Source organism: Chiloscyllium plagiosum, chromosome 13 (genome assembly GCF_004010195.1).
Source record: "Chiloscyllium plagiosum isolate BGI_BamShark_2017 chromosome 13, ASM401019v2, whole genome shotgun sequence".
Lineage (NCBI taxonomy): Eukaryota > Metazoa > Chordata > Chondrichthyes > Orectolobiformes > Hemiscylliidae > Chiloscyllium > Chiloscyllium plagiosum.
This window is the reverse complement of record NC_057722.1, coordinates 60625247-60636908: the sequence shown is the minus strand read 5'-3', so window position 1 is coordinate 60636908 and position 11662 is coordinate 60625247. Positions and strand designations below refer to the sequence as shown.

Sequence of the window (11662 nt, the reverse complement as noted above, 5' to 3'; positions counted from 1 at the left end):
GACCGGACAATTGCTCAACCTCAACTAGTTTGATCAATTTGTTGCATACAGGTAAGTTGAAATTATTTTACAGATGTCATTGGATCAGTTTTTACTGAACCATGGTACCTCATGATACCCTTTGTTAGATTTACAGTTGCACATGCAAAGTTTCAAACATTTGCCCACAAAGTTAGTTCAGGTGCAAATTCAGAAAGACAACAGGTCATCTAAGACCATAGTGAGTAATAGGAGACATGGCACTTCTATTTAATCATAGAACAGTTACAGCATAGAATGAGGTTATTTAGTACATCTTTGTGTCAGCTTTAAAAAAGCATAATCTATTCCCATTTCACTGATTTTTCTGCAATTCCTTTCTCTTCAGATAATAATGTTGTTCCCTTTTGAAAGCCTCAGCTAACCCTGTCTCCACTAAACTCTTAGGCAGTATATTCTCTAACCATTCACTTTATAAAGGGTTTTTAATCTCCTGTTGTTATTTGACTTACTTTAAGCATTGAGAAATGCTCACTGCAAGATAGTTACATTAAGTTGAATTAGGGAAATAGAGGGGAAACAAAGTTAGAATTATGACAGAATGTTAACTTTTTTTGAATCTCTTACAACAATTCACAGTTTGAGGCAGTAAGATTTCACTTCTATTTTTAATCAAACTATTCAGACATGTTATTACACATTTCCAGGGAAGCTAATTCACTCCTATACTTGTTCACTTCTGAGCAAAAATTGATTGGCAGTTGTCACATTGTTAAAAGTATTAGTCTATTATTTTTTAGACAGATTTCTAAGGGCTGTTGTGGTGCAATGGTGGAGTCCCTTTCCCTGAGCCAGGAGACCTGAGTTCAAACCCCACCAGAGGTGCATAATTACATCTCTGAAGAGGTTAAATAGGAATAAATATCTGAATTAAAGTTACTGTACTGTATTTGATGAGTTATTAATGTGTGAATGCAGAGACTTTATTAAAAAAGAGGGAGGTGTTATGGATAAATTCACTGCCACCAATCTTCCCTATTGAAATTAATCATGCTACTGATACCAAGTGCAGAAGCATGGCCACAGAGTATAGGCATGGTCTTGATTCTAATAGAAGAGAATTGTTACATTTTACTGAATAGCCAGTTCCATCACATCTTAGATACACGGTTGTCTCTTGTAAGACACGAGGCTCAACTTAAGAGTAAGTGCATAGCTACATGCTGTTAACTCATAAAAACAATCACTGAGCCGATAGTTTGTATGTGTAATACAACTTGTGCAGAACAAATTCAGAACTCATTCCTTACAGGAACAGTTCTTTCGAACCTGAGCAGTGGAGCTTGTCCAGTGATGTCAGTTAACCCTTTCAGGTATTACATTTCTCATACAACAGTTTCTTTCCAGTTCAATAGCATCAGTTATGGTAGGGGAGGTCCTTAATTGACGATTAAGTGGTAATTGGCCGCCATAAGGGAAGGCCAACTGCAATTTTCATGGCCCAGACTGAATCAAAGGGCTGTGGGGAAGGTGGTTCAATGTCCAATTTGCAGTTGCCACTGGTCTCCAAGCTCAACTGAAGTATCTCTTTATTACTTCAGAAGCAATAATATTCAGTGTTTACAAATGGTTCTGAAAACTATGTTGGTAATTTCAAGTCAACAGCAATTGCCATTTTAGAAAGGAACTGAATGTAATTAAAGTGATTGCTGTCTTCCACTTTAAATTAGTCATGGGGATTGAGCCAGAAATATGTCTTTTGAGGGATTAATATAGCTGTTGATTTCGTAGATGAAGTGCTTTCATTAAAGCATTGTTGTTATATTTATCCTTGGAAAAAGCAAAAACTGAATTCTCTGCCATTTTCTTTTTTACTGGGGCAGATTTTAACTTTCTGGCTTGGATCAGCTACCATTTATGGAAAATAGCCAGCTTTCATTTCCAGCTGGCAAAGGACAGCTAATTGACAATGTCAGTTACATAGCGAGAAGGCAAGTTGAAAGTCTTCCCCAACTATTCCCAGACAGCCACCAAGGGTCAAATGCCTGTAAAGACAGCAGAAGTAAACAGTACCTAAGGAATAGTACTCCTGGCAGACTATGTTGAAAGGATCTACTGGAATGGTAACTCCAAAGAGTGGCAACAGTCTTTCCCCTAAGATGTGCATGTATATGGTCACACAGCAATCATGAACATAATATACAGTGAAATAAGAAGGCCACAAAAAACCAAGGAGGATTGTAAGGAAAATTGAGCAGTTACCGGGAGAGACCAAATAAGTGGATTATTTCCATTAGAGCAGAGTTAAGTGCCCATTTAATTACTGTGCTCAAAATTAGGAAGGGATTTGATAAAGGAATAAAGAAGGATCTTTTAGTGTCTTTGACAGGCCATTTATTTAATGAACAGCTAATTAGCAAAAACACAAAGAGGAATGATTTGGAGAATTTTTCACTCATGAATTATGATGGCGTAGAATTTACCGCTGGAAAGATTGGATGAAGCAGGTTCTATAAAAATTTACTAAAGGGTTAGGATAAATGCTGGAAGGCAAAAGAACAGGGAGAGTAAGACCAAATTGGATAGGGCCAGTTCAGGGCATGTTAGGCTGAGTGATTTTAATCTGTGCTTTGTCACTTTATTGAAGCAGGTGGGAAGCAGGGGAATCTATTAAAGATAAGTAAAAATGGAAAGTGCTGGAAATATTCAGCAGATCTGGCAGCATTTGTGGAGATAGAAACAGAGTTAACATTTTGACTCTGCTATGACTCCTCCAGAACTAAAGATAGAAATGTGAGTGGGCTTTTGATGTTGAAAGAAGAAGGAAGAAAGATGAAGGGGAAAGCCAGGGATATAGACAGCAGAAAAGATTAAATGATGAAAATGTCAGAGTTTAAAAGGCAAAGGGAGTAGTGATAGTTATAGTAAAGAGCAAAGCTTGTGTCCAGACTGAGTGTGAATAGCTAAAGAATGAATATCTCTGGCTGAAAGCAAAACATGAAAACTAGAATTTAATCTGGACAAATACCTCATTGCTACAGCTATTACCATTTCCTTTATCTTTTGTTCCATGATATCTTTGTCATTGTTGTTGTTACATCCTTCAGTGTTGAAAATACTTATCTACTGCCAGATCTGCTGAGTATTTAGGCATATTCTGTTTATATTTCAGATTTCCAGCATCTCTAGTGTTTTGAATTTATATTAAAAGTAAGCATCCTGCTATCCTTCATGGAGGTAGGAGAATCGGCAGAAGCCTTTCATGGATGCACACTGGAAGTTTAGACTTCAACTTTACCTGTCCTGGTCTCTCTCTTCGCCTCCCGCACCATTTCCTCCCTAACACCTCTATTCCACACCTTCTGGAATGCTGATTTCCCAACTTACCTGATTGCCAAGAAGCCGGACAAATATATCCTCAAATCTCCTCCTGTTTATCTCACTTCAGCAGTGTGTTTATAAGTCTTGTCAATTAAGACCAACTGTGGGTTTACTGGGTCTTCTGAACTGTAGGATCTCCTTTATTTTGAGGTGGCCGAATGCAGACTATATTACCATTTTGCGAAACAAGGCACTTCCACTCAATGCATATGATATTTCAACACACCTTCTGACTCTCGTACTGACTATTCAGTTGTAAGATTGCTGCAGCGTTCCTTTTGAAGTCCAACACAAATTGGAGGAACAGCACTGCTCCCCTGCTTAGACAACTTATACCCTTCAGGACTCAGGATTCAGATCAACAACTCTGAAATCTAGCTCCATTTTGATTATACATCCCTTTTCCTGTGTATTGTTTGCAAGGTTTTGCTTTCTGCAAATCTGACTCATATCTGCTCTTAATATCGACTATGTATCGATTAATACACAGAATACACAGAATACAGGTTAATACACAGAAACCATTGCCATGCCCTTCAACATTTGTTCTGTGACATCTGTGATCTCTAACTCCTCCATCTTCCCTTGTCTATTCTTCCTCTATTTTTTCGATAGTATAATCCATCACGTTTCTCCTAGCCCCCTTCCGTTCCAAAGAAATGATATATTGATGCCACAGATGCTGCCAGACCTGCTGAATTTTAAAGTACTTTGTTTTTATTTCAGACCTCCAGCTTCTGCAGTACATGGCTCTTGTTATTGTAGGTTTGCTGGGCTTTGAACTATTGCTCACGCATTCCTGTTAGTTGTTACACCCACTCAATAAATTGAAATAAATTCACCACTTTGTCAATAGAATAATTTATGAGCAATTTACTTAGTCAGACCATTTGCTTATTGCTTATAAATTGCTTATTAGTCACTGACAACAGTCAGCCCCCTCTCGCCTTCTGTATTCTCACACCTGTGTATTGATTTTTAAGAGTACTTTACAAAGGAAAAATGTTGTTGATTTAGTTAAAGTGCTTGGATTTTCAATTTTAATGAAAATGCACTATTGAATGTTTCCAGCCTGCTTCATTCCATTCTCTCATTCTTTCCTTTTAAATAGCAAATGTACCCTCCCCGATCAGATCAGGTCCCTTTCTGCCAACTTCTCCAGATCTTTGTTCATCCTAAAAATGTCTCTTTGGCAGTGTTCCAAATATGATCTGAGCCCAGAGAGTGGGACATAATTTTGTGATGGGTTTGTGTCAGGTGCCACTTTAGAAGAATCTTTTGACAGTGAAGTTACTATGCTTTTATGGATATAAAGCTCAATGGAATGATAGTATCAATCTGAAATATAACCATGAAGTAATGTTGGTTCAGTTGTGCAGAACATTGGGCACACCTTATTTGGAGTTATTACTTTCAATTCTGGAGACTGCATTTGATAAAGATAGGTTGGCCTTGGGGTGGTTTGCTGCACAGATTAGTCAGATCCTTCCTAAAATGTGATCACCAGAACTGGATGTATTATAGCCTAAGTAGAACTTTATAAAGGTTAAGTATAACTTTTTGTACTCAATATCACTATTGATGGATACAAAATTACATATTATTTAGTTTTTACCCTGTCATTATGTCCCGCTAAAGTAAGCAGTGGCCCATTTAAGACAGAAATGAGATGAAATTCTTTCTCTCGAAGAGCCTTAATTCTTTAGAATTACCTTCTTCAAAAGGCAGAGCTAACAGAAGACTGAATCTTTTATTGATGAAATCCAAAAGGCATCAAACATTTTTGGAGGGATTTCTGCTGTGAGGCGTCGCAAGTTTTCTCACTGTATCTTACAAAATGTGTCTTGTTAACCAACCATCATGCACTAAGGCAGCACTCATGTCTGATTCTAAACCTACGTTAACATGTGCCGTTCCTAGAACAACTCTCTTTTGAGTGGATATCTCAAAATTTATTGGCATCCCTTGCACCCATGCCATCTTTAAATACCTATCCTATACCTTGACAAGCACAGTCTGGAATTGCTCTGCATGGTTTCTGAAACTTGCCCCGGATATGGCAGACAGTTGGAAATTGGCACCTTGCTTTGTGTACAAGGAAGTGGAGGTCCTGCTGGACAGAGTAGTGCAGGTGTGGGATTTTCTCTTTCTTCAGGAATGGCAGTGCAGTCTATAACACCGGACAGTGCCAGCTTGGTCCAGTGTTGCCACCTTGGTTATAATATTCTCTGTGGTCTGGAGGAATTCCCAGCTCTACAGAAAATAGTCAATGTTCTTCTTCACTGCACTAGCGCAAGCACCACATTTTCTCTGATATCTTACACACACTTTGTCGCTGCTACTGTGCTTCCCTCCCACTAAGGCTCATGTTCTACCATTTTCACTATTGGCTGCAACATCTTCTCTCACTCACAAACACCCACTGCAACCCTAACTCATATGTTCTCGTGTATGTCCTGCCACCTTCAAAGATCTGTATACATGATTGCAAGAATCTCTATCCCTACATTCTTTAGTACGGGCCACTAAACCTATACTACCCCTTCCGATTCCTTCTGCCAAAATGGATGACACCCACACTTCAGTGTATCTGTCACTTGTCTGCTCATGCTGCTCATCTAGCCATGCTTTTTTGGAGTCAAGTGGTGGTACTATCTTCACTGTTTGCTACATCCAAATTTGATAGATTTATCATCTGTTTCATATCAAGGCATTTATATATATCTTTTAAAAAAGAAGTTGCTCTAGCACTGATTCTGGGCTAATCAACCAACCTCCAGTCTGAAAACAACCATCTATCTCAACCTACTGTATTCTGCAGTTAAGGTAACTTTTATTTTCCAACTGAAACTGACTCTCCATTTTTTTAACCAGATTTTTTGTGCAGCAATTTATTAGATATTTTCTTAAAAATCATATAGTCAAAATCCATTGCATTCCTTTCACCAGCCTCCATTGTTACTTCGTCAAATAATTCAAATAGATTAATCAAGCATGATCTGGTCTTTACAAAACTGTGTTGGCTCTTCGTAATTAACTTAAACCATTCCTAACCCTTGTGACTCTGGGGAGTTAGGATGTGAGCCCTTTAGTCTTTATTTCTCTGAAACAGTTCTGAATGGAGTCACATAAGTGTGAAAAAGTTTTTTAAGACCCAGAGTGCAGACTGTGAGTTGTCAAACATGCCTGCTGTTAGGAGGAGAATTCTCAGATCCAATATTGTCTCATATGATTATATTTAATTAATTGTTTCTGACAATCGAATTCCCAATATACCTTTGGCTTTGTGCTGATGCTGAGTCTTTTTTGGGCCATGATCCCTGTGTAAGAAAATTAAAAACACATAAGGCCCTTTATTGCTACTAGCTTTTCTCATATCTCTTATATTTGCTATTCTTTTGGGTCAGGCTTCCTCATCTATTCAGTTTTGCCTGAGGGGATAATTTAAACTGATTGCTATTTTGACAACAATTTGAATTTAACCAATCAACTGAGGTATCTATCTCACAGCCAAATGTTACATATTTTCAATTTTCCAGTACACTCTGAAATTGCTAGCTAGTCATATGACAGGTGCTTGTAAGCTGTCAGTGCAAAATAGCATTCACTCTCTCTTAAAGGTCCAGTACATGCCTTCAATTTCATAACAGTAACAGTAAATACAGATCATCTTGCTCTGTTGAAACGTCGCCTGTTTACTTTAAGCTCTCTCAATTTCACTTCTTTAAAATACCACAGAAATAACATCATTTCTATTTCAACTTCATCACTGGAAATTCTCAATGTTATACCTAAAAATCTCCGCCAACTCTAATGCCCATAGTCTAGAAATGGAAAACCCCTTTGCCATTAACAATTTTCAACCTACACAGATTGAAACATCCACCAGTTATGTGAAGCAAGAGCAAATTACAGCAGATGCTGGATTCTAATCTAAAAGTAAAAAAAATGCTGGAGGTCACATCGGGTCAGGCAGCATTCATGGAGAGAAAGCAAGCAAATGTTTTGAGTCTAAATGAGTTATCTAAATTGAAACATTAGCTTGCTTTCTTTGCATAGATGCTGCCCGACAAGGTGTGATCTCCAGCATTTTTTGCTTTTAGTTACGTGAAGCAGTCAGTCTCCATGTCAATACTCTGTTTGTTGCTTGTGAGGCCTACTTCAAACTGGTCAGAATCACCAGACTCTTTTGGATTGTGCATGTGATTGACTGTATACCATTACAGTTAAACTCAATATTATGAAGCTGTGGTTTGTTTTAATTGAGGGTGTAAATTTTCCCACATTCCTGGAGTGTGACCCTGCTTAAAGTAAAGATAAAGTCGCCATAATCCGACCAGACCATAGTCTTGCTTTCTCATTAGTGAAAGAGAGATGGCTGCTGGTGGTTTTTATCTGAGGGTCACCATGCATCAAGCGAGGGGTGAGGGTAAGATAGAGAATCCTTTATGGTAACCTCAGTTGTGCAAGAACTGAACACATGCAGTTGGTATTACTCTGCATCACAAACCAGCCACAATCGACAGACAGGAGGCTGGAAGAACACAGCAAGCCAGTCAGCGACGTTTCGGGTGTAACCCTTTTTCAGGACCAGCCACCTAGTTAAATGAGTATTATTAGTGAACACTAAACACTTAAACCCATTTCTCCTCCTTATGTCCTGTGTCTGAAATACCAATACAGGTGTCAGATGGAGGTTGGCGGGAAGAATATTCGCTTCTGTATCAGAAGATTGTGGTCCAGCTGAGTGTCAATTAGTCGCTACAATCAAAGCAAGTTTTTTACACCTAAAATGTTTCAATGATAAAGCTTTGCATCATCTGCAAATTTGGAAATATTACAATTAGTCCCACATTTAGTTTTTTTAAACAATCTGTTCAGAGGTATTATCACAGGTAGTCCTCAGGTTATGAAGAGGTTCCGGAGTCTGTGTGCAAGTCAATTTGTGTGGTCAACCTTTATAATTTAAGTAAGACCTTCCTTTTTTTTAATTCTTCAAAGAAACAAAAGAAAAATTGTATTCTATAAAGAGATTATATGGCACTCATAGATAGACAATTCAAAATAGGTTGAATAAATTTCTTCTCCAGTAGTAATTTTGTGATCGTGAGTTCTGAGCTGTGTTGGTATTTGAATCTGTTTTACAAATCCTTATTGATGAAGGAGGAATCATTGTCCAGCTATCAAACACATCAATTCAGATCGAGCTTCCATTGGACTTCAGCTCATTCCTGTATCACTCCAGCTTTGTGGCATCACGTCATCTAAGGTGACATGTCCACATTAGTTCTCTTCCAATGTTTTCTCCTTTCATCTATGAAAAACTTTTGCATTATGGATGAGCTGCAGTTTTTTTTTTAATCATTACCCAGCTCAGTGCTGTTAATGTAACCCAAGAGCAAGGTTTGAAATGATAGCAGGACTCTATTTTAACCTGTGTCATATTACATACGCTTTGCCTCAGAAGACTATTGACATTGCAGCTCACTGCTGATCTAACTCTTTCCATGTTAGAGTTTTGTTAAGTAGGTCAAGTCCATGAGATGATCTATGTTTCCTCACACAGCATACACCCTAGGGATGTATAAGTTCCATGTATTCTGATTAATACCATTCTGGCACTATATTTCATTTTTAATACACTTTAAATTAGTACCTGCTTTTCTTTTTTGCAATGACAGAATGAACGCTTGCTTACAATTCCCTCTCTGGAGTTCTTTCCTGCTCTCTCAACATTGTCAGTGATGACCTCTGTAAATGCGTTGCATTCAGAATGGGTGGGCATGGGATGTTTGCAGGATGGAAAATGATAGGAATTGTAGTTACTGTTACAGATGAGCTTCCAAAATAATTAACTTGTTGAGTGATCATTGGGAAGAATGTTTGATAGGCCAGTTGGGTTTGAAAAGCCATGTGATAAAACCTCATAGAATACAATTCAAACAAAATTGACCATCTTAATTTAGAGAGTGTTTGAATAATCATAAAAACCAAAAGAATTGCAGATTCTGGATATCAAAACAACACAGAAATTGCTGAAAAGGCACAGCAGGTCTGGCAACATCTGTGGAGAGAAATCAAGTTAATGCTTCAAGATCAGTGACCCTCTCTCAGAACTGATGGTAGCTCAGAAAAAGTTGTTTTTATGCAGAAGATATGGTGGGTGTGGGAGTAAGGAGTAAACAATAGGTGAAGATACAGCACAAAGAGAGAGAAGATAGTTGGACAAACAAAAGAGTGGAATAATCAATTGCTTGATCAGAACTTTAGTATTGCCGAAAAAAGATACATTTTGTTGAAGATTTCCATCTTGTACCCATCAGGCCAATTCGCAAAAACACTAATACACTGGAAATCAACAATGTTATAACGGAAACATAGAGCATGCTAATGGTTGGCACATGGACCCTGATGAGCAGAGGTATGGCCTTGGAGAGTACACCAGTTACGTGATGGTTCACAGTTAATTCCCTGCTTTGCTTAAATTTAAATTGGGCAGATTGACTCTCATTGCCTTGATGAATAAATTGTGGCTGTTGCTTTACTATTCTTGTGAATTGTCCTGATGAGTGCAAATTGGAATCCTTCAACAAATTATATCATTTTTTCAAGTGTACACACCGTTAAACCCATTCTCACCTAAATCAATAACATATAAGCTAAATGATCAGCAGCAGAACTCTTAGTTAAAACTTTGTTCACTTTAGCCCTGACACTAATTAAATATACCATAACAGGAAGAATGAATTAAACCAAACAAAGCAAACTAAATGGTGCAAATTTAAAGGGGGCATGGGAACACAGAGACTTGGAGGTTTATCGCCATGTATTTTTGAAGGTAGCAGGGCAAGTTAAAAAGGTTGTTAAATATCCAAGTCCCTTAGTTTTAGAAGCAGAGACAGAAGCAAAGATGTAATAATAAATGTGTATAAAACACTGGTTAGGCATAGCCTGGAGTCCTGTGTTCATTTCTTTTCATTATACTTCAGAAAGATCTTGGACAGGGTGCAGAGGAGATTTCCTAAGATCATACAAAGGTGTGAACTTCAATTCCGTGGAAAAACTGAAGAAGCTGGGATTATTGCTAGACCAAATAACATTAAAATATGGTTCAAAATCATGAATGGTTCTGGTAAAGTTGACAGGGAAAAACTATTTTCCAGTGGCAGGACGATTGAAAGCCAGAAGGCACAGATTTGAGTTAATTGGAAAAAGAAGCAACAGGTAGATGAGCAGGAAGCTTTTTATTCAGTGAGTTGTTGTGATCTGGATGGTGCTCACTGAAAATGCAGTGGAAGCAAATCCAACAGTGAGTTTCAAAACACAATTCAATAAAAAAACTTGAAAAGATAAAGACTGCAGAATTGTGAGACAACTGAATGGTATAGGACAATTGACTAGCTTTTTTGAAACAGTGGCAGACATACAATGGGTCAAATGACCTTCCCTGCGCTGTGCAATTCTGATTCAATGAATTTAACAATTGTTACATAGCCTGGAACATGTCCCGGATAGTTTCCTACATCAACAACTTGACAAGAGACAAGCAATATTGGTTTTAGTAAGTGTAACATTTGAAAGTGAAAAGCATGAATTGATTCCTAGAGTTTTAGATTTAGATAACTTTAGGACAACTTTAATAAAATGAAACAGAGACTGTCCACAGCAAATTGGGAAAATCTATGAATATGTGAAACAACTGAAGAACAGTGGAGCAGGTCCAAAGAAACATTTGAGTCATAGTTGCACCCTTCAGTCCAACTTGTCCATGCTTCCCAGATATCCTAAATTAATCTTGTCCCATTTGCCAGCATTTGGCCCATATCTCACTTATTCCTTCCTATTCATATACCCATCCAGATGCCTTTTAACTTTGTAATTGTACCAACCTCCACCACTTCCTCTGGCAGCTCATTCCTTACAGGCACCACCCACTGCATGAAAACATATGTCCTTTGGAGCCTTTTAAATCTTTCTCAACACAATGCAAAGCTGATTTATAACCCTGAGAGGGAAAAGCTCCACTTCACAGAAAAAAAAACCCATCGACAACTAAAGAAATAAGGAACAGCATAAAATTAAAATAAAGGACTTACAAAATGCTAAATACACAGCACAGATCCTGTTAATGGTAAAGATATAAAGGCCAGCAAAGGGTCTCAAAGCATTATTTAAGAGCTGCTATGAGGGATTATGAAAGGAAATTGCCAGGAACATCAAAATTCATCAGAACAAAGTTTATAGTTACACAAAGGGAAAGTGGGGGTAAGGAGCAATGTTGGCCCACTAAAGACTGAACATG

At 37.9% G+C, this 11662-nt stretch overlaps 1 protein-coding gene across 5 annotated transcripts in view; it reads left to right on the top strand.

Moving 5' to 3' along the window:
* The window catches only part of LOC122556114 (probable cationic amino acid transporter), a 79515-nt gene that overhangs the window by 3348 nt on the left and 64505 nt on the right, over positions 1 to 11662 (top strand). The window contains exon 1 of one of the 5 annotated variants that reach the window (XM_043702574.1): positions 1 to 51. The exons of the other annotated variants lie outside the window; for them this stretch is intronic. The gene's annotated coding sequence lies outside the window, so the exon portion shown is untranslated. The remainder of the gene's footprint in view (positions 52 to 11662) is intronic. 5 annotated transcript variants of the gene reach the window in all.